General features: G+C 40.8%; 1 long non-coding RNA gene and 1 other non-coding gene across 2 annotated transcripts; both read left to right on the top strand.

The window, feature by feature from the left end:
- Positions 1–970: 970 nt before the first annotated feature.
- LOC145397212 (uncharacterized) lies at positions 971–5223 on the top strand. Its single transcript, XR_013896897.1, has 3 exons — positions 971–1019; positions 4534–4631; positions 5135–5223. It is a non-coding gene; the product is annotated as an uncharacterized LOC145397212 (long non-coding RNA).
- Positions 5224–6576: 1353 nt separating this feature from the next.
- On the top strand, positions 6577–6695 carry LOC145397313 (5S ribosomal RNA). The gene has a single exon (XR_013896903.1). It is a non-coding gene; the product is annotated as a 5S ribosomal RNA (ribosomal RNA).
- Positions 6696–26483: the final 19788 nt, after the last annotated feature.

The following is a 26483-nucleotide window of genomic DNA, read 5'->3' as shown; positions in this document are numbered from 1 at the left end:
TAATCTTAAGAAGCGGTACTGGCGCCTGACGAGACCAGTTAATTACACCTGTTGCTCTCCATAAATTAGTTGAGTCACTCCTGAAGCAATGACCTTTGGGGAGTTATGGCCAGGTAGATGTAGGGAAGGGATGATGCAGAGAGAGAGAGAGAGAGAGAGAGAGAGAGAGAGAAGGAAGGAAGAAGGAAGGGAAATATTAGAGAATGCAGGAGAGAGAAGAGAAGGATGAAGGAAGGGTACGTGAGAAAGAGTGGGTATCAACCTTGCCGACTCACACGGAAAGGTAAATTCTTGCTTCAGCTGTGGATATACAAAAATTATTTCCAAATCAGCTTATTACGTTAGACAGGGGCGATCAAGAGATATATCTAATGAGGCATCAAATTATTTAGTACCGTACGTACATTGCAACACGGACGGCAGGCAATAAATTATCCACTACGCTAATCAACCTTTACCCAGTGAATTTTCTATGTTAATTGGCGAAACCGATATCTAGACATTTTTCATGAGACCCAGGTATGAGTAGTTTATTTTCACTAATTAGTTCCACTTATTGTATCATGGCGATGGTAGATGCCGATAGTGATTTCTTTATTGCTTCTAATGAGAGCTAAATATGTGTGGGATTTTTCTCATGATAAGTTAATTGCTGTCTTTGAGTCTTTATATTTGAAAGATTAACGTTTAGCCAATTTTTTTATTGGTTTATTTTTGATATGCGTGGTATCTCATCACGATAAGTTAACTGCTCAGTGAATTTGCGTGTTGGACAAATTAACGTTCAACCTGCGTTTATGGATAAGGTACCTACTGTCAGTGAATATACGTGCTTGAAAAATAAACGTTCAGCCAAAATATATTGATACTGATTTTGAGTTTGATATGATAAGGAAGACTCCGAGTTTGAAATGAAAAACTGTATAATTCAGAGTTTTGGCGTCTGATATAAGTAAGTCTGAGGCGGATGGAAGCTCACTTGCCAGCCAGAACGATATCCACTTTGCTCATCCACACAGGTGAGGGTTGAATGTATCCTTGCTTTTATGGGTCTGTTTTCACCTGATGGAACAGGGTCAGTCAATTTAGTTTCTTTTTTTTTTTTTTTATTGGGGGGATGGGGGCTGCTTGGGTTATCTTACATTTTTTAGACTTGTTCTGTGATCGAAGTTAGGGGCTCCAATATGGTAAATAGTCTGAGTTTCGATCCTTAATAGTGTGTAAGCATAAGGACTTCAAGAGGGGGTCATTTTTTTTTAAGGATTAAATGTTGTATCTTGCAAGCGTCACATTCTTTAAATAACAGAACAAAGGAAGGACAAACATTCATAAAATATCTGTAACAGTTGGACTTGAACAGCTGTGGGTTAAAGTTTTGGGAGAAACAACTCGGGGAAAGCGAGTTCCAGAGAGATGCACTTCGGGGCATAAAAGAAGTCTGATAGACAGAAGTTCTGCAATATGACTGTGTGACATTCCAGTTATAAGCACTACCAGATGCCTGTGTAGCACGAAGGAAGGCATGGAGAGGTGGCACAATGGACACAACTTCGTCTGAGCATGTACCATTAAAATATCTGTAAATAATGCAAGGGAGGGAACTTTCCTTTTTACTTGTAGGATACGTAGTTTATTTATAATAGCAGGGTTATTAATGATTCCAACAGTTTTGTTCTGAATTTTGTCTAGTTGTTTTAATGCAACCTCTCCACATTCATTCCACAAAGGTGAGCAATATTCAAGCTAAGAGTGCACATGACTCTTATAAATTATAGCTAACTGCTCGTCAGTGAAGAAGTTACGGACTCTGTACAATAATCCAAGTTTCTTTGAGGCAGTTTTAGCAAGTGATCTGACATGAGAGGTCCAGATAAGGGCATTGTTGAGACACTGAGAATTTCAATACTTTTGAAGATGTGAATTAGTAGCACTGAAGGTAATATACGAATCCGGCAATATATGTCTATTAGTAAATTGTATATATTTAGTTTTACTATCATTAAATGAGACAAAGTTGTTTTGTCCCCATTCACAGATTGTAGATAAGTCTTGATTTATGGAGATGGCTGTACTGAGTTGAGAGTTCGAGATATTAGACCTTGTAAATGGGTTTTTGAGTGTGAATGAACTATGAAGTGTTGAGTCATCTGCATATGAAAGGATGGGATTGTGGGTGACAGATGAGAGATCATTATATGAACCAGGAACAGGGTTGGCACCAAAACTGATCCCTGTGACACACCGGTGTTAATTGAATTGATATTGGGTTATACACCATTTATTTTTCTTTTCTTTTTTTTATTTTCTGTCACTGAGAGATGAGGAAAGCAGAGGAACAAAGGACGTTACACCATAGCAGGGGAGTTCGAACAGCCGGGAATAGTGCCACACTCTGTCGAAAGTTTTAGAAATATCAAGGGCTTCTCCATGTAGGTCAACTGATTGATGGATGGTATGAGTCAGAAGATTGAGTATGTCAATGGTGGATCTTTCGTGGTGAAAACCATATTATCGTTCACTAATTATGTGGTTGGATTCAAGATGTTTAACTATGTGCATAATAATTAAAATTTCAAGTACTTTACCAAGAGATGATGTGACATCTATTGGTCTGTAATCAGAGTGGTCAGAGGAACTTCCCTTCTTTGGAACTGGGTGGATATTGGCTTCTTTCCAAGAATTAGGGAATGAAGAAGTACGTATGGACAGTCTGAATAATTTAGCTAGAACAGAGGCAAGTTCTGGGGAACACTTTTTCAACAATTGGAGGAATTCCACCTGGGCCTGGAGCTTTGCTGGTTGGTAAATTGCCTAGGATGGATTTTACGTATCTTGTCTGTTTTTTAAGTGGAACAGTTTCGAGAGAGTCAAGTTCTAGTACTGGGACGTTCTGCCTGACTTCCTCAATGGTAGAATTTCTGGCAAGTATACTGGCAACGATATTCGCTTTCCCACTCAGGTCATTTGTAATGTTGCCATCTGAAGATCTTAGTGGGGAATGGATGATGACTTGTTAAAGTTATTACTGAAAGAACTGAGAGTTGACCAGAATATTCTATTGTCATTAGGGTTGTTAAGTAGTTGTGATGCTTGATTTTGAAGAAAGTTTGATTTAACGAGATTTATTACAACTTTTTGCATGGTTTCTAGCAATTTTAAACTGACAGAGTGATTCAGATGTTTTTTAAGTAAGAGTTATATGTTAATGGGTTTTGGGCCGTTGCTCTGCCACAGTTGCTATCAAAACATTTTGGAAAGTTTGATCATTTAGTGAACTGTTGAACCAGCTAGTATTCACTCATTTATGTGGGACTGGGTAGAACTGACATTACTAAAGAAGAAAGACTGCCATGGAAAGCAGGCAAGATAATTTCTAAACCCATCCCAGTTTGCCCTATCAATGTGCCATCAGGTCACCCTGACAGGTTAAGAATAGGGAGGTTTGGGGGGGCTAAGTAATGAGGCTTTGATGAGATTGTGGTCAGAGGATCCAAGTGATGACAGTACTTTTATCCTGTACTGATCTGGATTATTTGTCAGGAACAGATCCAAGGAATAGGCATTATGGTCAGGATTATCTGGTATCGTGGTTGGTTGCTTTACCAACTGCATCAGAGTAAATGATTCTGCAAACAACTCGTGCTCTAGACCAGCATCGTCAGTCCTGGCAGAATGCAATAATCATTCAATATTATGTACATTATAATCACCCAGAATGTTAATTTCGGTGCTAAGGGCAAGGTTAAAGTTCCTCAACTGTGTGGATATGGAGTCAAATATAGTGGGTTCTGAAGAAACACTGGGGGAGCGAGAGATTACTCAGATATATTTGGTAATATTTATAGACAGTTTAGTTTATACAGAGAGTTATCAAATTTGTTGAAGAGAAGTTTAAAACAGCGTCAACTGCATGGAGATTTGTGAGAAGATGGTAACCAGGAAAACAAAATGGGGATATTTCGGTAAAGGGAGAGATTTAGGGTTCTGTGAGTAACAGGGCTAGAGGGGATGTGGATGGTAGGAAAGAATGAACTGAATTCGTATTGGTGCTGAGTCCACGGATACTGGTGAAAAATAAGGCAGCACCTGCACTTCTCCCCTGATGAGCGTGAATGGATTTTTCAACAGTCGCTGCAGGCACAGTTGCTTGATGGCGACCGGGAGGACCCTGTGCTGCCCACCCTACCCTGCCAGTGGTGGCACTTGGAGGAAGAACAGCCATATGGAGGGTGACATGGAGGCGATTTGTTTGTGGCCACCCCAACACTAGATTACCTCTATGTAATGCTAAATGCCTTGATTCTGTAAAGAGTGCCCACAAACAAATCGCCTCCTTGTCACCCAGTTCTCTGCCATTTGGCTGCCCTAGCTCCAGCTCATACACCTCTCCCTCATATATCTCTCCACTCCATCCTTCCATCTCCTCCTTGGTCATCCCCTCCTCCTCTCCCCGTCCATCTCACTCACATACTCTTTTAGTCTGTCTGATTCTTCATTCTCTCCACCTATTATGCCACCCTTAAATCATTTCAGAGTTGGTCAACAATCAGCACAGCAAAAAGGCAGCCCAAACCGCCAAGATGAAAGTGCTTCTCTGCCTGACCATCTTGTTGGGAGTATCTCAGGCTGCGGTGAGTCTTACACACACACACACACACACACACAAACCTAGGCAGTACATCACTTGGGCAGTCACAAGCATTACTCACTACAAACGCTTCCCCTCATTCCTATTCGTGCTTCTCCAGCTTGAGGAAGGGTTCATTCTGGCTACCACTCCCCCTCCAAGGCTATAGTCAAGATTTGCAATGAACCATCTTATGATTTATTAATGTGTATAGTGATGTTTTTGTCATAAGTAGTGGTTCTTGTTCAATTCAGAGATAAACTGTATTTAGTTACGTACTTGATGAATAGACTGAACTCAGACCAACTTCCCTAGTCTGACCTTAGATTTGCATTCTAGAGTTACTCATATAATTTTTTCGTATACTTATTACATTGTTCAATTCAGAGATAAACTGAGTCTAGTTACGAGTACGCACCTTGATGAATTACATTTGCGTTTTGGAGTTATTTATTTATTTGTTTATTATATTTGTTTACTTCGATAACGCCTTCTTTTGTGCCACAGAATCTTATGGCAAAGGAAGAAGCGGATTTCGAGGAGTATGACGACACACAGCTGCAGCTTGATGAGAGGCGGCTTCCCATAGAAGTGATCACCATACCCCCGATCACCGGAATCCCACCGGTTTGCGACAACTATCAGTAAGTGACATTAACTCTTGATGGCACAGGAAGTGTCGTTGGATGTCTTATTAACCATTTTATTTTGCATATTAGATATTACCATTGTCCTGGATGCTGTGAAAGGGGGTATGTGATATTCGGATTCCAGTACATAGGTAGCCAACTAGATAAATGTGAGATATTAGGGGACTTAGCTAGTGAAGAACCTTGGCCCGTATTCTCGTCGGTTAAGGAAGCTTCCTAATTTCTCTTCCTTCTGGTTAATATCTTTTTGTACGTTATTTATGCAGAGTATGGCGATATTGGAAGGATTTATATAACAGAAAAGGGGTACGGCGAAATAAACGAAAACAATAAGTTGCTTAGGAAAAGTGTTGGGGAGCTTCCTTACCCGACGAGAATTTGACCCTTGTGTGTGAAATCTTATGCAGCTAAAGTGAAGCCTCATACAGAGCTTCACTTGCACCTTTCATGTGATTATCCTTAGGGTGGGACTGACTGACTGGGGAAGGGAATGGAAGGGCAGGTAGGGAGGGTAAACGACGGGAGGGAAGGGTAGGGGAAGGAAAGCTAAAGAGGGGCAGGGTAGGGGAGGGCAGAGGAGGAGAGGGCATGGCGAGGCAGGGAAGGGCAGCGCTTCAGGAGACACTACCACATCAAAACCTACATCATCAGGTTCAAGGACTCAATAATTACTCAAACCACTGAGCCGGAGAGCATCTTTTTTGTATTTTATTCTCATCCTCTCACCATAGACTTTTCGAAATGAGAGTTTAGATACGGCATTAATAAATTTCTTCAGTATGAGACGCCTTTCCTAAGAGCAATAAATTCATCAGTTAGCAGCAAGAGTAGACTGAACAGCACATTATTCTGGTTGAGGGGGTTCACAATTTGTCTTTCAACTCAACTTAGAAGGTCTGATTGTGCTGGAGCCACTGGGTAATGCTATTTTTGTGTCTGACCCCCTTTCCCTCCGTTCAAAAAGCCACTAGTAAACTGTCTGAAAGAACACATTAACTATTCACGTAAGCAACCCAGCATTCCTCTCATTTCGGCATATCAGAGCATGTTATAGCCAACAGACAATGCTATCTTCATGCCCAATTCTCCCACTTCGAAATACCCTTACTAATATGAATAAGAGAACTCATAACTATTCACATAAGTAATCCAACCTTCATCTCAACTCCGCAGGGGTACATTGTGTGCTCGGGCAGGTGGGGTGTGCTATCCTCTTTGGTTTAAGCCGTATGCGAACTGTTTGTATTGGCAATACTGGTGTGACTCAGGCTGTGTCTGCTGCATTTATCTACCGTACCTGCCAACGGCCATACCACGCTGAGTACACCGCTTCCCGTCCGATCAGCGAAGTTAAGCAACGTTGGGTCCGGTTAGTACTTGGATGGGTGACCGCCTGGGAACACCAGATGCTGTTGGCATCCCTACGTGTCAAGTGGGGTTGGTGGAGGATTAGTGCCCCTCCCTATAAAACAATTAACTCTGAGCCCTTGGCCACCCCGTTTGGGATACATGGCGTCTGGCAATGAATGAATGAACCTCCCATAGGTGAGCACTAACTCCTTAGTCTCTCTCTCTCTCTCTCTCTCTCTCATACAGTACATAGTTTTGTGAGAAGTGTACCTACACTTGTTTATATATGTGTGTCTGCCTTAAAAGTACCATCCTCAGTCAGAAAGAAGAAGCCTACTCTTTCTTCCTACAGAATGTCCTCCAGGTCAACTGTGTCCTCTTTTAGCTGGTAAGAAGTAAGAAATAAGACCCTCCCCTGTCCTAATATCCAGGTGGCGGTAAATTGTAAGCACAGTAATCATCTTTTCTTCTTTACGCTGACAAAGAATTCTCCCACACCAATGTGGCTGTGAACATAACTAGAAGACTACATTATTTTTAATCATCACAACGTTGTTTGTTTTCTGGCTCAAGGCACATGTTAAATGTAAATTCAGTGAACTGCAGGCTTACACTGCTCTTCTTCAGTCCACCATCCTCCTTTTGAGAGGGCAGGGAAGAAGTTGAGGGACATTTGCATAACCAGGCAGTATAGCCACATAGTTACTATGGATCTGCCACATTAAACAACCACTAGTGTCTGTCTTTAGAAACCCTTTCATTACTAGGGTACTCTACTAAGCTGAATGTAAAGTTCTGGAGGAAAAAAAATGTAATGTCCTCGGGCAGAATGAGTTAATATCATAGTACAAATCAAATGGTAAACTTAATTATCTTTGGTATTAAATTAGACTACTTCCGATTACAGAATGAAAGCTGTTATCATTGAAGGCGTGGACACCACGTCACTGGTCATCGATACGAACCCAATCACTGAACATGGTTAATGGATATGGACCTAATCACTGAACTCAAATACAGACTTCTGACCTCTTCACAGTTGTACTACTCTCCCATAAATGCATAACTGGCACTTCAGGAATTTTTGTAAAATTTTTGAAAAAGACATTTTATCTAACAGGGGCATTGTTTAGCTTTCATTAGTTGCTTTTTGCTTGTATACATCCAGGTACCTATAAGTTTCTTTTGGCAATTTCTGTAATGTTATCATAGCTATTTATTTAAAAATTTAAACAAAAAAAAAGCCCATTCACTACAAGTCTGTCTCTCTTAATATTGTTGATAAGCTTTAATCTGATATTATCCAGAAAACCATTCAGAACATAAGCTAAGTAATTTTCGGTGTAAGATTTTATAGAGCTACAGCAGCAGTTAGAAGTTTCAGCATTTGATGACATGTCATTCTTCCAAACCATTACTAATGTTAAAAAAAAGTACATGTAAAGAAACTAAAGGGGGGGGGGAGACAAAGAGTGGCTTGGTTGAGAACAAAAGAACTAATAAGAATCCTGTGTGGATGAAATTAGCGAGATGCACAGGACATACAGCACACATGAATCACTAGTCAGTACTTACACATAGTAAAAAAATCTTAAACATTTCCATCGCAAATATATATTTTTTTTCCTACATCTTAAGTTGGCTATGATGTGAAAGTAAAGCCATAATCATTTAACCTATCTGTAGTACCAGCTCAGTGCAGACCTTGTTATACCATCACAAGATAAAGTTTGCCTGCTCTTCTACAGCGTGTACATCACACTTGGAGAATGTCTATTATTTTCTTCCGTAGCACATCATAGCAAAAGAAAATCCATGGGCAGAGAAGCACGCGCGAGAGTCTCAGCTTACTCTTGCACTGACTTTGAGGATTTCCAAACAGCAGAGTAATAGTACTCTTCCTTTAATTTCCCACCGTTTATATGCTAATGGATGCTTGTTTAACTTGGTAGCGACGTGTGAAGTAAAGTTAAAATATACATAACAGCCACTGAAAAGTTAATTTACTCTAGTTACATGGCTTACATCATCTGACTGTGTCTGACTTGTTTCTTCCCAATTTTCATATGCTTACATTCTAACTAGCAAAATATCCTCGAAACTGAAATATGTTGACATGGCTGTCAAGGAATAGTGTTCGCAAATAAAAAGTACGACATCATCATTTCTCTGTTTTTCTTGGCAATGCTAATATGAAATAAAAATTACCTAATACGTTCTACTCCATCAAGCATCTTGCTTCTGCCCGTCTGACTGCTATGCTGTTGTTGTTGGATTTTTTTTTTTTTTTTTTTTTTTTTTATAGAGCACAGGGTACTTGTAGGAAGTGATAGGAGCACAAACTGTGTGGAAGTGTGTGGTTATTTACATGGATGGTCAAAGTTAAATATGGTAGAGGGAAACGAGGGGATTACGGTTTACTTGGAATGGAAGGCCACTTCTTTCTTTCCATCCTTCCTCTTCTATCTTAGTTTCATTCATTCTTTCCTCTTCCTTCTGTCTATGGGTAACTCTACACTGAGTGACAAGCAAAGTGGTTTCCTATACAACAGCAAACCATTTACTATGCTGGGTGGTAACCATATAGCCAAATTATGGCGCCTGGTGGTTTAGTGGGCAATTAAGTCGCTCCCTTCAGATCGAGCCGGTGCAGGTTTATATCCAAGAGATGGTTGGGGTTTATTGCCCACGTAATGCCACTCAGCGATGAGTAAGGCTGGTCACTCTCATCTTAAATGTTAGGACCAACTTGCCCTGCCCCGAGCTACTACACTCATGTGGAAACAATGGATTGCATGATGATGATGATGATGAGTATTAACTTCAGTCTGCTTGGTTGAGCAGACGGATAAACCACAGAGAAGCTATCGTCCATGAAGGGCTTGTCCATGCGGTGATCCAGTGTTTCCTTATGCGGGGAAGAGTCTGGAGATTCGGTTCCTAGATGGACGCCACATATGTGTCCCAACACAGTTAACAGGGGCACCATAGTAGTCTTCAAATCACCCTGGTATTTGGTTATTTGGTTACCACCCCAGTGTTGTAAATGGCTTCCAGGGTTTCAGGAAAACATTAGGTTTATCACGCACTGTAAAGACACCTGAACGAAGACGAAAGAGTATTAAAAAGTGACTAGAAGAATGGAAGAAATGGAAAGAGAGGGGGGCAGACACAGAAAGAGAATGATAAAGATGAAGGAAAAGGTAGGCAGCACTACATTAAGTGAGAAAATGATAGTCTCCAATAGCTACCCTAGAAGTGTTTAACAATGATATGTAGATGCGTGAAAGAACCATAACGTATTACGAGCAGTGGAGACAGAACAGATAAATAAATTTGGGCTACAAAGACAAAAGACGCAAGTGATACAAATGAGGGATGCACAGTAACGCCATCCACTAATTAAAAAGACTGCTTAGACTGTATAGCCAAAGAGGCAGAACTGATATAACTGGTGGTGGAAAGATATGTGAGTGACGTAGACCTGGTGGGCCAATAAGATAATAGCCTACGGTGAGTGTTTGCGAGAGAGGAAGCGGAGGAAGCAAGAGACCTGAGTAAATGAAAGGAATAAATAGATCCAGTTTCTAAGGAATATGACTTGGGCAATTTCCCTTTTATTTTTTTTTTACCCGACTGACGTTAACAGCTCCACCCTACAGCTTTAACATGCTGTAGGTAACAAAGCCTACATGTCAGAGTTAGGGTATTTAAAGGCATGGCTAATAAGTGTCAGAAGGTACGTATCATTTCATTCAGCACTGTTCTGTGCGTAATCTCTTTTTTCCAATATACTGGTACTTTTCTTCATGCTGGATCTTAGCCACGCATCAATGATAAAATGATAACCAACATCAGATGACGACCAAGTACCAGATGCTCTCTGTTTGCCCACTACTGTGCTGACATCTTTTTATACTTGGTTTAAAACAGATATCACATATATTCTTTACTTATCATCTGCTGACTTGGAATGTGAGAGCTTCCACTTTTAAGAATGAGATCATTGTAATGAAACTTCAGATGACACTGACAGGACAGCTTTTCTTACTAGACATATACCATTTATAAAACCACTGATTGAGCCGGTGCAGGTTTATATCACAGGGATGGTGGGGGTTTATTGCTCACGTAATGCACTTAGGGATGAGTGAGGGTGGTTACTCTCATCTTAAATGTCAGGACTAACTTGCCTAGCCCCAGGCTCCTACGCTCATTATGGGGCAACACAAGGTTATATGATGGATGGATGGACGGATGCTCTAGTAACATTAAGGGAATAACTGTGGACTCAGGCACATCCAGTAATGCACACATAAACTGACCACCAATGATACAAAACTTGTTTATCCAAAAGCTTCATTACACAGCAATTAATTGTAATGGTAAATAGAATGCCATATTATCAAGATATATTTGTAACAAACCTTAATTTTCATTCATAGGTGAAAATAACTCTTAAAATGCAAGTCGCACCCTGAAAGACTTCAGGAACATAAGATGAACAAAATGGAATTCTTTTACTCTACTGGATACCAACTTTACTTCACTGTAAGTTGGGATGTGAAATTATTTCCATTTAAAAGATGTAATGAATGTTTGAATTATATTTTTCCTGTCATCGAGCATTACTCTCAGCTGTCATTATCTTCTTGATTTCCTTGAAAAAATTAATCGCCATCGTGTGACAATTAGATGTTCTTGGTGTGATTCAATGTGTGCTAACCCATATCACTTCTACTACCAAAATAACTTACACACGGACCACAGTCAAGGTTCATCCTACCAGGGTGAATCAGTATGTGTTTCCTGAGGTCTCGTTTCCTAGCATATAGTTTTTCACACTCAGTATATTTGAAGTTTCTAATTCTACTATGGGTCAACTGGTGCTCATAAAGGAAACTTTTATGAAGAAACGCCACACCACACTCATCACACCTAAAGCCTTTCTGTCCTGACTGTGTACTGAGACTACATTTCTTTGTAAACACTTTCCCCACATTCCTCACATCCATAGCTATACTTGAGGGCAGTGTGTTATTACGTGCTCATCCAGGTTATCCTTTCTTGCAGACAGTTTACCACATTGATTGCAATGGAAGCTTTTCTCTCCTATTTGTGTGGCTATGCTTGGACATGTCTCTTTTCCTAGCAAACAGTTTACCAGTCATCACACTTGAATCTCTTGACCCCCTGATGAATTAGTAAGTGCTCATGATGGTAACTTTTACGTAAGAACTCTTTGCCACATTCTTCACGAACAAGCTTTTCTTTCCTGTGTGAGAGAGTGTGTGTCGAGCAAGGCTACTCTTCTGTGAGAATTTTTTTCCACACTGATCACAAGAGAATTTATCTTTGCTGAATGTGTTATCATGTGGTCAGTGAGGTTGCTTCTGCATGGAAATAATCTACCATACTCATCACAGTGGAAACATTTCACTCCAGTGTGAACAAATGAATGTATGGTAAGGCTGCTGTTTTTTGGTGAAAAGTTTTCCACATTCATGGCAATTATAATGATGCTTCACCTTGGCATGAACCTGAAGGTGCTCAATCAGATTACTCTTGTGAGCAAACCGTCTCCCACACTGATCACATTCAATGTTCTCGCCTTCTGTGTGAAGAAGTGAGCGCCTGTTGTCATTTTACTAATGAATTGTCTTCCACAATGATGATATTCAAATTTCACACAATGAGTCACTCACTTGATGTAGTGCTGCCTACTTCTTCCTTAGCCTTTATCATTCTTTTTCTGTGCCTGCCTTCTTCTCTTCCTATATCTCCCATCTTTCCTGTCACTTCTTATTGCTCTTCTTTCCTTTACAGGTGGCTTTACATTGAGTGACAAGCCAAATGGTTCTCTGTAAGCCAAGAAACCATTTACAACGCTGGGTGGTAACCATATAACCAACCCATACGTGCTCCCTACGTGTCAACAAGTGGGTTGGTGGAGGGTTAGTGCCCCTCCCCGTAAAACCAATAACTCAAAGTCAAATGGCCACCCCGTACGGGATTATGGCGTCTGACAATAGATAGATAGATAGATGGAGTTTCTTCAGCTCCAGCCATCACAGCACTTTACCTTATTGGGTCATACCTTTCATCCCTGAATAAAAAATAATCTTGACATAGGAGGACAATATTAAGAATCTACTTGTCTCATGTCAAGATAATCCAATAACACAAATATAAGGTATGGACACATGACACCAGAACCATAATAATACAAATCCTCATATGGAACTATAACATAGATTTAACCCGCGGCGTCCCGTCGACGTACTTCCACGTCCTCACGTTTTGTCACTGCCAATCCCGTTGATGTACTTCAACGTCCTGCAATTGCAAGGTTCATAATTTCCACAATTTTCAAAATTCGTGCGAGATTTTCGATTCGCCCTCCTACCCAACCCTCCCCTACCTGCCGCCAGGCGGGCAGTGTCCCAGACCCCGCATGACCCGCGCTCGCCCTTGTCTCGGTCACTCACCTGTTAGCAGTGACCCAAGTCAGACATGGCGCGGAAAGGTCTCTCAGACGATGAAATAGCATCCGTCCTGGAGGCCTTCACTGGAGATAGTGATTCTCCACTTGATGATGATGTGGTGGATCGAGATTACGTCCAGCCAGAGGAAGAAATAACAAGCAGTGATGAGGAGGTCCCTTTGCCCCGGAAAAAGTGATATGTGACATATCGTAAGGCAAGGGAAGGCCAAACTGCACCCAAACCACCTGCACAGACCTCTCTCCATCCCCTAGAGAGAGATTCTGATGAGGACGAGGACGAGGACGGCGGCTTAGGACGTGATGTTGCCTCGTGGTTGGGGAAGAAAAAAATCTCACCCCGAGGATCAGAAGGTGGGGCGAGAAGGCAAATAAGGTATGGTCCTAGTGTTTTGTCTGGGAAAGGCGAAAGTGGTGTGGTGGGAGTGCGGGGTGAAAGGGAAAGTGGTGTGGCGGGAGTGCGGGGTGAAAGGGAAAGTGGTGTGAGGGAGGCAGCATGAGCACGTGGTGCACGTAGGCCTAGGGGGGAGGAGGTGGAGCCACTCCCCAGCACGTCTTTCGCCACACAATATTCCCAAACTTCCTCCCCACAGCCCCAGGATGTGGGGAAAGGAAGGAAAGGGAAGGGAAAGGGTAAAGGAAAAGGGAGAGGGAAGAGAAGTGCGAGTGATGAAAGGCGCCGCTTTCCACCTCCCCAACCTCCCCCATCACCACCAATGTTGCATTGTGCCTTCAGCCATGTTTCAGAGAGTACCATAACTTCCTACACTACTGAAACTGTGTGGGATGGCGATATGACGCTCAGTATAATGGTAAGGCCAGTCAGTATTTTCTAAGTCTTATAAAGTTGAAACGGGTGTAATGTTTGCAGGAAAGTAATGTATAAGTTGAGAAATAGTGTAAGTTGAAAGAAGTGATATCAAAACTACACCCACTGTGTAAATCTGCGAAAATATGACGCTCAGTATAACACTCTGGTCAGTAAATATGTGATAGCAAGAATATAAAGTGGAAACGGGTGTAATGTTAGCAGGAAAGTAACGTATAAGTTGAAAAATAGTGTAAGTTGTAACAAATGATGTCACGAGTACACCCACTGTGTAAATCTGCGAAAATATTATGCTCAGTAGAACATTCTGGTCTGTAAGTATGTGATAGGAATGATATAAAGTGGAAAAGGGTGTAATGTTAGTAGGAAAGTAATTTATAAGTTGAATACTAGTGTAAGATGAAACAAATGATATCGCGATAACACTCACTGTGTAAATATGCGATAATATGACGCTCAGTAGAATAGTAAGGTCTCCTATTAGGTGATAGCCATTATATCAAGTGGAAACATGTGTAATGTTAGTGGAGAAGTATTATATAAGTACAAAAATATGTTGTAAGTTGAAATAATACTCATAGCGACTTCACCCTCTGTGTTATTATGCGCTATTATTACGCTAAATATTTACGTAAGGCCTGAAACTATCTCAAAACAGTTCTCTAAAGTGGAAAAGTGTATAATGTTATTAGGAAAGTATTATGTAAGTTGAAAAAACACAATACGAGTTGAAACAACAGTCACAGCGAGTTCACTCACTACCTAAATAAGCGGTAACATTACGCTAAATGTTATCGTAAGGCCTGTGAATACGTAAAAACAGTTCAATAAAATGTAAAATGGTATAATGTTATTGGAGATGTATTATATAAGTAGATAAAATGATATGTATCATGATTCAGCAATGTTAGCGATTCATCGTGAACAGATTGGCCGATTTCACTCGGTTCGCCCGATGGTACAATGCTTATTTCACCTCTATTTTTGTATAAAATCCAATTTACTCTTGTATCACATGTTTTTATGTTTGTATTAAATACATATCTACTTACTTTCATTGGTTTCCTAATCTTATAATACCACAGAAAACGTGAAAGCCTCAGACCACCTACAGAGAACACGGTACCAGGTGTGATGAAGGTATACCTGTTTAGGCAACTTATGGATCCCGGTGAACACTTTCTTCGTGATTGACCATTGTTTCTGACCAAAAGCGAAAGTTTTAGCAAAAAAAATTTGGGTCCAAAAATAGTCGGGATTGGGGGGTACCAGTGGTGAAAAAGTGGTCGGGACGGGGCGGGTTAAAGAGTAAATATTTGCTGTAGAAATTATGGGTACTAGGGCAATACACATTTTACAGTCAGGGGCACCACACAGACACAGTGACTCAAGCATGAGACAAAGCAGTGAAGAGAAGCCTTTCTTTCCATGATAAAGTTAAATAGGTAATCAACTTTGTCACGACCATGACTTTTTTGTCTTCTGCATCTGCTCCCTTCCTCTTGGAGCCCAGCTTATGGTCTGCACGTGAAGCAAAGTCTGTCATTAACTCCAATCTTCACACCATATATCATACACAATTACAATAACATCCCCTAGTTACTGTCTAGGGGCCTCCACAATTACATCCATGTAAGAAGACTGTTGCAATGTAACCATACTATGTAACTGTAACCATGCTCTGTAACCATACATTGTAACCCTATATGTAACCATACATTCATAATATCTTAAAGTTGCAAACTATAACTAACAGTATATAAGTTAACAGTATGCCGGTATGTATCTACTAGTGAGTGTCTACGTGGCCAAAAGTGCATCCATCAACTGATTTCATAAACTGCACAGCAAGCCTGCCGGCTGCCGGCTCCCTCACTGCCCTCGCTGGTGGGCAGTTGTCGGGCTGGTATAGAACGGGTTGGACCTGTGTTTTTCTCCTCCAAATAAACTCCCGTTGTAAATACGCCAAGACCTCTGGATTACTCCTAACTAAGGATACGAGAGGGATGGAACAAATTGGTGACAGCGGTGAGTCGGATCTCTTTCACATCGTCTCCGTACAGTATATTCCCAGTGATAGCCCCTTGGCTACACTTCGCTTGTGCCGATGCTTTGTTCCTGCTCCAGTCTACACACCTACCACACACCTCTTCGTTCACCTGCCTTGTGATTGTGTCGCCTACGTATTTCTGGGTGAGATCTTCCAACAGTAGGTCCCTGATGTCTGTGTCTACACCGGTCTTCAGTCCCCATCAGTCTTCACCAACAGCTATACAGGTAAAAACAATCAGTAAACCACTCACTATCGAATCCCAGTTCTCACGCCAGTCCTGTTTTAGAAAATTATATATGATAATTTTACCCCACCACACCCCAACCGCCTAGCTCTCATCCCCCCTCACGCTTTGCTGATCTAGTCCCCCACCCGCCAGCCAGCCCCATACCCACGCCCAGAAACCGCCACACCACACCACCACCTCCATCCCTGGGTCCATGGCCAGCCAATCAGTGCACTCTACGTCATCCCTACCTACTTATATCAACGTGTTTGTGGAGATCATCTGATACTCCAGGTCGCATATGATTGGTCGACTTCACTTGTGACGTCATTCTCCACCCAGCGTCTCGGCTCATCTGTGTGGGAGGGACTACCATTACTGAAGTTGCTACTGAAGTTGCTTTTCCAGCCAACCTAACTTCGCTCCATTCTGCAATGCTTCGGTATTCAGTACATGTAAAAATATAGTTTAATTTCATCTACCCATACCGTGACTTTCTATAGAGATTATTCTACGGATTTTCTCTACAGATTGTGACTCATATTACCATTCTTGTGCTTTCATTCACTGTCTTGCATCTCCTATATTCATCAAGCCTCTCTCCCACTTCATCCGTCACGCTCCTCTCACACTTAAATTTATTCTTCACCCAAACCATTTTCTTTCATATTCGCTTTCATTGTGCATATTCCCCGTTCGTTATCATTGTAAATATTACAGATTCCCTCATCCTCTCACTGTATAGGTAAAATTTTCATTCTCATAACTATTAATTCTATTGTATAGTATTTGAACAGAGGAAGTGATATAGGCTTAAAGTTAAGCAATACAGTATCCAAATTTGCATATTATGGTACACTGGAAGTGCACTCTTCTAATATGACGGCATATTAATAATTAATTAAGAAGAATAAAGTAATTGAGTTGTCTTCCAAATAGCAGACACTTTGTAACTTGAGTGTTAATTTTTTTGTTACGTACTGGGTCTTAAAAACATTTCTGAATATGCGATGATGACAAAAACACAGCGTAAATGTGGAATCCCACCGTCAACAGCAGGCAATGAAACAGAGAGGCTCACAGTAAACGCATATAATACCACGGTTATCCCTAAGGAATGTGTCTTTACTAATAGCATAGTTTGCTCTAAAACTGTTTTCTGTAACACTTTTCGCAATTCATCACCATCATCATCATCTCTCCGGGGCCAAGCTGCACCATGCCCACCGATAGAGAGTTAGAGACTGGGACACACACACACGCACACACACACACACACGCACACAATCATGTCAAATACAATGAGATTCATGTTTCAGAAAACGAAAATACTCACATATCGGCAAAGAAACGGTTTTTCCTCTGTATAGAAGGTTAATCAGACAAGCTCTAGAATTCTCAATTAATAACTGAATTGGTCTATTCACAATTTGTTCAAGGGCAGATTACTCAATTAATTCCCTCATTAAAAACATAAAACTATGAAGAATGAGAAAACTGAAATTATCTTTCTTTTAGAAAGTGGGCTAAGATAAACTGATGGGTTTAAAAATTGTAAAAGGATTTAACAATGTTGAAATAGAAATATTGTCCCCAATATCTCCTAAGCATCCCCCTGTAAGTAATGGCCTAAAGTTAGGTTAGTTAATAATACGCATCTATGCAACAATTAACCTATCTAGGGTTAAAGGCAGGTTCATTAACTGCTTGTATGCTGGTGCCACTGTATATCTTTTTCATCACCATCTTAATGTAGATGTTGTCCATCAATAAGATTAACCAGAATATGTAATGAAGGAATGCTATATGAACCACATTATTTCTCCTTTAATATACGGTACTAAAGGGAAAAAAAAAGATGCACCAGAAAATAAATACACAGTTAAGGTATGCTCATTGTATAAAGTTCTTTGAATATTAGGACGGCAGGAAAACACTTTTAATTTTTGTTTTGCTTTGCAATGCAAGTTTTTCTGTTATTTTCTCCCTGTATCGCTAATGGCTAGGCTATTTATGCTGAACGAAGAGTCTTCATGCTGTTATAATTACTATATGTCTGCTAATTCTGTTTATATTATTAATATCGGACAACCACATTGAACTATAAGGTGTGTGTGGCCTATGTGCCTTATTATCTTAAAGTAATTACTAACAATTCACACAGAGCACAAAACTGTCTAAAATTATTGTGCTTTGGGTTGGCACGGGACGCTGACCTGGTGTTCCTGCTTCTTTGTGTAACACTGTTTACAGAATGTGCATATTTGCAGTAGCCTAATGTAAACAGTTGCTTTTATTTTCAATCACTAGATTCTTATGCCTTCTAGTACCACTTCTGTAATTCTTTTTAACCATATCCAGATGCGACCGATTAGGAAGGACTAGTAATCGAAGTTCTGAATGCGATACTTGAAGCTGCAAAGGAACGAGATCATTGCATTGTCTTTATTACAGATAATTACTTGGTACGAATTTTCTTATTATACTGTAGGTGCATTTGATAATGGTCTCCTGCATTTTAATGCTTCAATACGAATTTGCAATCCAATATGATATGAGTCAGAGGATAAGAAATTGCTGTTCTAATAATTTACAGTTAGTGGTGTAAGTGAAATGCCAGCGCCAGGGTGTGGGTGTGTTCAAAGTGGCGGCGAGTGGTCAGGATGCTAACGTGACGCACGCACAGCTCTCCCAAGTGGTTGGCCAGGCGGGCTTTGTAAGTTAACGTTCACACTTTACTGCTGAGGAGGGTGGGCCACTCGTCCGTCATCAGTACGGTAATCAAACCTCGATGCGGATTTGGGATCAGATATGAGACTACAAATGACAGTGAAGGAAAAAAAAATCGAAACATGCCCCCAAGGGTTAACATATTAATATTTATTGTTGGATTTTCATAACAGATTCAACAACGACTGTCACAACGAATATTCTTTCACGGCATACGGGAAACGAAGATTAAAAAAATACAACTAACCCATTAATTTCCAAGGACAAAAAAAAAAAAAAAAAAATGAAAGATAAATTATTGCGTACGATCATATAAAACCCCTCCCCTACTTCATTTCAGTATATAAAAAGAAGAGGGGCACCCTGCTTTGTTGTGTGCTTTGAAGAATGCCAATGTCGTTTCCAGCATCAGAATCCTTTCATCGAACACCTGGAGATGGGATGAGGTACAGCCCATATTCTTAAAAAATGAAAAAAAAAAAAAATCACGAAAAACGCCCAATATAGTGGGCAAAACATTTACCCTTCATTTAGACCATCAGACTCTTGTCTCCACTCAACACTAGTAAACTTTGTAATTTTTTCCTTTATAGATTTACTTACACATAAACCTTTCAAAGTGGGCCAATCTGTTCAGTCACTCTGAAAAAAGGTCTGACACACCCTTGGTCATGCCCTTCTCCACAAATACACTATCTCATCCAACTTGTGATTTCTGTACGAGAGTGTGAGTCTGAGGAGGGCGCGTCCACTACGTAATATTAGCCAGGGATCCAAGGTGGCTGATACACTTGGTCTAGCCGTCACACCCTGCACGGCCGACTGCCTCACGCGCCTCTGCCTGACCATCACCTCTCTGCTGGTGAGGCTGGAGAGTGTGGCGTCTTGCCGGTGTGGCTGACAGTGTTAGTGTGGTGGTGGTGGTGGTGAGGGTGACGGTGTTAGTGTGGTGGTGGTGAGGGTGACAGTGTTAGTCTGGTGGTGGTGAGGGTGACGGTGTTAGTGTGGTGATGGTGTGGCTGACGGTGTAAGTGTAGTGATGGTGTGGCTGACGGTGTTAGTGTGGTGCTGGTGTGGCTGGCTGTGTTAGTGTGGTGCTGATGTAGTTCGTCTGTGGTGATGCATGCGTAGTCGTCAAACATCCCAAAATGGATGATAAAAACAGATAATAAAAGGATCAAGAAGAGAGACAATGAAGCAATCACCTATGAAAGGGATTTTACCTATTACAGTGTTTCGTGGAGAGAGAGAGAGAGAGAGAGAGAGAGAGAGAGAGAAACGTTTTGCAGACGCTACGCACACTTGCTGAGCCAACATGTACACTGAAGAGCATGAGATTTATAAAACGGCAAATGTCCTGAGGGTAAACTTGGGAAAACTATGGCCCTCTGCTAGTTATTCTTTTTTTAATCATTTCATCATTAGCCATACATGTTACATAATACACATTATAGTCGCGGCGCGCGACTCTGAGGTTGTTATCGTGCCCTGGCAACCTATCATTCAAAAGTGCGTCTAATTTCGTGTATAATACTTATGAGACGCATGTGATTCGTGTATAATATGTTCGTATTTTATAATATTTGTGTATAATATATTCATGCATAATAATATAATTCGTGTATAATATGATACAAAATAGGACGCACATTTTGAATGATAGGTTGCCAGAGTACGATAATGACAGCCTCAGAGTCGTGCGCCGCGACTACAGTATCCTCTTGTATTAACTAGTGCAAACTATAGCCATTGTAAATGACAGAAATCATAAATCAGAGATTAACAAGGTGTATATCCATAGTAAATAATAAAGGAAAAGATGTTGCAGACTAGTTCAGCCACAATGTGATAACTTGTAACACGAGTACTTGAAAAACAAGGGGTCGATCCTTTGTTTTCAGGCCCGTAATATATCTCAGAACAGGCTGTACGGTCGTGGCAATCAACGTTATTCTTTACATACTGTTATGAACGCTAGAAAAGTCTTGTTTATATGCACAAACATTCTGCCACAAAAGCTTGCAGTTTATGTGACGACAAAAATCATAATGCAAGGAAAAATGGTTGAAGGCTGTGTATGTGTGTGTGTGTGTGTGTGTGTGTGTGTAGAAAGAGGTTTTAGAGAAGAATGGATAATGGGAAACTGAATTTAGCTGTAGCATCGTGAAATGTTAAGGAAAATGTAGGGTAGCAACATTCGGAATTCTCAGGTAGACAGAGGAACGGTCAGAATGGAAATGTTTCAGGGAGAAAATGAAAAGAAGCTCAAAGAAACACAAAGATATGATGAAGGTGTGGTGACAAATGAAATTAAAGGTTAAAACTTTAAAAATTAATTCACGTAATGGAATCCAAACCCCCATTTTTTTATGGTGCTTTAGGTAACGCCTGTGGTTATTAGATATGGTTAGTCTGCATTCCACGATACAAGGTACAGTCAGCAGGTATACAGGAAGGCCACATATGTTGTATCTTCGTATCGTGCGTCGTAAATTAGCGTCGGAAATTGGGAGTTTTCATTCCACTTCTCGATTTTAGGTTTAAACATTTGATCCTGTCTCTCACTGCGATGAAGGATTGCTTTCATTATTGTTAACTTCGGAGGATATCATTGAACCCAAATTATCCTTTTCCAACTGAAGTGTATAAAATTAGTCTCTTAAACCCTGTCGGGAAACTGGCGCTATGTATTTTATTTATTTTGCCACCAGATATTTTTTCACTTCACACACACACACACACACACACACACACACACACACACACAAATATTTCGCTTACTTTAATCTTGATATTTAGCTAAGGAGAGAGACTTCAAACTGACAGAGTCATTTACAGCCTTCATTTAATTCCATCCTACAGTAGTTAACAACTCTGGTTTAACATTATAGTCTGACAGTATAATGGATGAGTGAAAAAGAGGAGCAATCGTATACTTAATGCCATTGTGTCACTGTTGTGACAAGAGGTCTGTATATTTTCATTAAAGCAGAGAGTTTGTGCTTCGTCAGAGCTGATCCCTGATTCGTTTCGTTCATCCATTAATAACAGGAATATAAACCTTAAGTGTTTATAATGTAAGACTTAAACTGCCACGTTAATATGAATTAATGGACGTCCAAAACCACACACAACCTGTGTTAACGATAAACAACCGTATGTCCTAGTAGCACAAGGTCCAACTTGCAGTGCATATGTCACGAACAGCTTACAACAGGATAAAATAGTTGGCAGGTATACCGAAGTACTGTATGTTATTGATTTGTTGGTGCTTAATACAGAGGTGTATGATAATGTTAATATGATCAATACCTGTCGGATCATGTCATCATTATCATTGTTTATGTTGGTTAACAATGGATGGGAGTGGGGGACGACAGGGTATGACAGGAGACAGGAACCCAGAGAGAAGGGTGGTGGAGGTGGGAGTGAGAATGTATGAGAAAAGACATCGCATCTTTCAACACATGCTGTTCACTACGAGTATACTATACTTATAAGAATAGGAGATAAGTATATAGACAATAACACATAATACATTGGTCTTTTTTCATTTTCGTGCCTTTCTCATATGTTGTGGAAAACAGCATAGTATTACACATTAAATGTCTTTATATACTTACCCCTACTGGTTCTGATTGTCTATACCAAAAATCATGACACATTGTAACATCCAGCTTTGGCCGTTCCTCATCTATCCAACAACGTTTACACTGGGTTTGGGGGAGGGGCGGAGGGTGTGGCGTGTTAGATCGCCATGCGCTCACTGGCCGCGACTTCGGCTGCTAGGGGGTGAGAAATTAGTGCTTTCGTACGTATAGAAATCAGAATAAGTTCGTTTCCTTTCTCGTGGACTAAGGCGTTTGTACCACTGCACGGTGAACAGCTATCCCCTCCTACTCCCTTCCTCATAGTCCCATACTCCCACCCAAACCCCCACTTTTCTCTCCCACCCAATAACCCCACCCGGTACCCTCCATAGTCTAGCTCACAGCCAGCTGGGAGTTACTGTACTTCCTGCACGTCTCTAATTATGTGTAGTCCGAACAACTAACAAAGGAAGAGTACAGTATATATATATATATATATATATATATATATATATATATATATATATATATATATATATATATATATCATAAACCAAGTTAGGAAAAGGTATCATAAACCAAGTTAGGAAAAGGTTTACTACATCGTGAGAGAGGGAAAAAATAAATCCGCTGTGATTAAATATTTCGGTAGTAGCCACCTCTTTTACACACACACACACACACACACACACACACATACACACACACACACACACACACACACACACACACACACACGTATAGCGTACACTGGTGATCTACGACCATTGGGATATCGCACCTTATCAGTTACGGCGACGTTAATAATTTCTGTTGGTAAGGACAAGGGTGTGGGTGTGGGTGGAGCTGTTGCACAAAACCCAGAGTGGGTCCTTATCTGTTCCTCACACCTGCTGGCATAATTACCTGCCTCATATCATCACCAGCCAGGGTCACGCACAGACACCCTCCCGCTCGCTGCTCTAATTTTCCCTACATCGACCGTGTGCAGTGTTGCCAGTGTAGCCCATTTACCGCTAGATCAAGAAATAATTACCTCTAACTAGCAGAAAATATGACATCGAGTGACATGAATGCTAGCTATTTTCGCGGGAATTAGGCTAACCCTTGTTATCCTTTATTGTAGGGGATGCACCCATTTGTCTATAGAGATTCCAGCATTATATGCCATATAACAATAAAGGCGGTGGCTCAATCGGTAGAGAGGTGGCCTGCAGTCCTAACGGACCCGGGTTCAAATCCAGCTGGAGCAGGGAACAGTTTAAGGACTTTAATTTCATAAAAATCAGACTTTACTGATCTACTAGAAGACCCGCCGACATGTCGTAAAAGTACCCCCGCTAATACCAATACACCAGTCCTCTATGAGACAGCCCTAGCATGTATTCAATATGGACGGTGGGTGTTAGTGCCGAAGTGGTGACATGCAGAGGTGTGCGGTACATAGGAGGGCTACTGGACCTTGAAAGTAGGCTGTGAAGCCTATGGCCAGAGTCGGACACACACACAAAAAAAAATCTAGTGATTTAGGGGACTAATCTAGCGGACTATTGTGTGTATGTATTGGTAACGCTGACTTTTTCAACAGCTGATGCCGTCCCACAAGCCCGAATCTCAATACCCCTGTCACTCCTCCCACCTCTGTCAGAGTAACAAATAACTTCCCAGTATATAAGATACGCGGTACGACTCCGTGGGATAAGAGACATGCCGTTCACGCGATATCCAGAACTGCTGCGACCACTGGGATATTGAAATAGATCTCCAGCGCCAGAAATTGCTCTTGGAATAGCCGATACACACTCTATATATATACTGTATATATATATATATATATATATATATATATATATATATATATATATATATATATATATATATATATATATATATGAGAGAGAGGAAGCGCGGGGGAGATGCATTAATTTAAAGTATAGTATTCGCCAAAAAACAGTGCATATAAGGATGACTACAGAGCTACATACAGATTTAATTACTACTGAAACTCGAAAGGTTCATACCGAAGCATTGTAAAGGGAGTACAGTTATCTCTCCCTCACAAAGATACCGAACCCACCCGCGTTAAGTTGAGTATCCCTATCGTTGGATCAGGCTCGGCAACATGACAAAGTTGCTCTCCGGGGGCAAACAGTTGGACTGAAGCCTTTGGGACTGAAGCCTTTGGGAAAGGAGATGCGTGGAAGATGGCTGTCGAAAGAGATGTTTATGATACTGTTTATTCTATTATTAGTTATTCGGACTACACGTAGTTAGAGAGGTGCAAGAGGTATAGCAACCCCTAGCTGGTTGTGAGCGAGAGTATGGAGGGTACCGGGTGGGGTTATGGGATGATAGAAAATAGTGGGGGGTTTGGGTGGGAGTACGGGACTATGAGGAAGGGAGGAGGGGATAGCTCTCCACCGTGCATTGGTACAAACACCTTAGTCCACGGAAAAGGAACTTATTCCGACGTCTGTTCATATAAGACTCGGAGAACATAAACATTTATGATTTTGGTGAAGACTGATAGGAGCTGGGTTACATAAATTGCATAACAGTTCAATCATTCATTCATTCGCTTATACATTAAGACAGTAATCAGAAAAAAAGTAGGTAAAAAGAGAAAACAGGAACAGGATTAACGTAGGTGGGGAGAAAGCACGTGGGAGTCGGACATTAGTAAGATAACATACGTCACTGACAAGAAACACTTGCACACATCCCACCGCCTTGGATGGTTACCTCACTGCCATCTCGTCACCTTAAAAGACGCCTCTAACATCATCATCATCAACGACAGAAAATAGATACATAGATCGACAGGCATATAGACAAGGAAAGAGTGGGCATAAGAACGTGTGTAGGTGAAAAATAGTTCCCACACACGTATACACCCGCTCATGCCAATCCAAGTGCTTACAGAGGTCAAGTGTTCAGACCGGCAACTCAGATCAAGGTGTGTAGTCTGCCTAAGGAACTAGTTAGCGTCCCGTTATCAAATTAAGCGCGGTGTTTAATCTTAAGTAGCGGTACTGGCACCTGACGAAACCTGTTAATTACACCTGTTCCTCTCCATAAATTTGTTGAGTCACTACTGGAGCAATGACCTTTGGGGAGTTAAGGCAGATGTAGGGAAGGGATGATGGAGAGAGAGAGAGAGAGAAGGAAGGAAGGAAGAAGGAAGCGAAATATTAGAGAAAGCAGGAGTGAGGAGAAGAGAAGGATGAAGGAAGCGTACGTGAGAAAGAGTGGGTATCAACCTTGCCATCTCACACGCAAAGGTAAATATTATTCTTGCTTCAGCTGTGGATACACAAAAAATATTATTAAATCAGTTTATTATGTTAGATAGGGGCGATTAAGAGATATATCTAATGAGGTATCAAAAATTTTACCGTACATTGCAACACTGACGGCAGGCAACAAATTACCCACTACGCTAACCAGCCTTTACCCAATAAATTTTCTGGTCATGTTAATTGCCGAAACCGATATTTAGATATTTTTCTTAAGACCCAGGTATGAATAGTTTATCTGCACTGATTATTTCCACTTACTGCATCTTATGGCGATACTTGTTGCCGATAGTGACTTTTTTTTATTGCTTCTAATGAGACCTAAATATGTGTGGGATTTTTCTCACGATAAGTTAAATGCTGCCTTTGAATCTTCATATCCGAAAGATTAACGTTCAGCCACTTTTTTTTTTATTGGTTTTTATAATCAGTAAGCTAAATATACCTGGTATCTCATCACGAAAAGTTAACTGCTCAGTGAATTCGCGTGTTAGACATATTAACGTTCAACCTGCGTTTATTGATAAGGTTATGACTGTCAATGAATATACGTGCTTGAAGAATCAACGTTTAGCCAAAATTTATTAATACTAAAAAAGGAAACCTCCGAGTCTGAAATGAAAAACTCTA

This window comes from Coenobita brevimanus, chromosome 40 (genome assembly GCF_032717465.1).
Source record: "Coenobita brevimanus isolate Jiangsu-jjx chromosome 40, ASM3271746v2, whole genome shotgun sequence".
NCBI lineage: Eukaryota > Metazoa > Arthropoda > Malacostraca > Decapoda > Coenobitidae > Coenobita > Coenobita brevimanus.
This window is presented reverse-complemented; position numbering and strand designations above follow the sequence as displayed.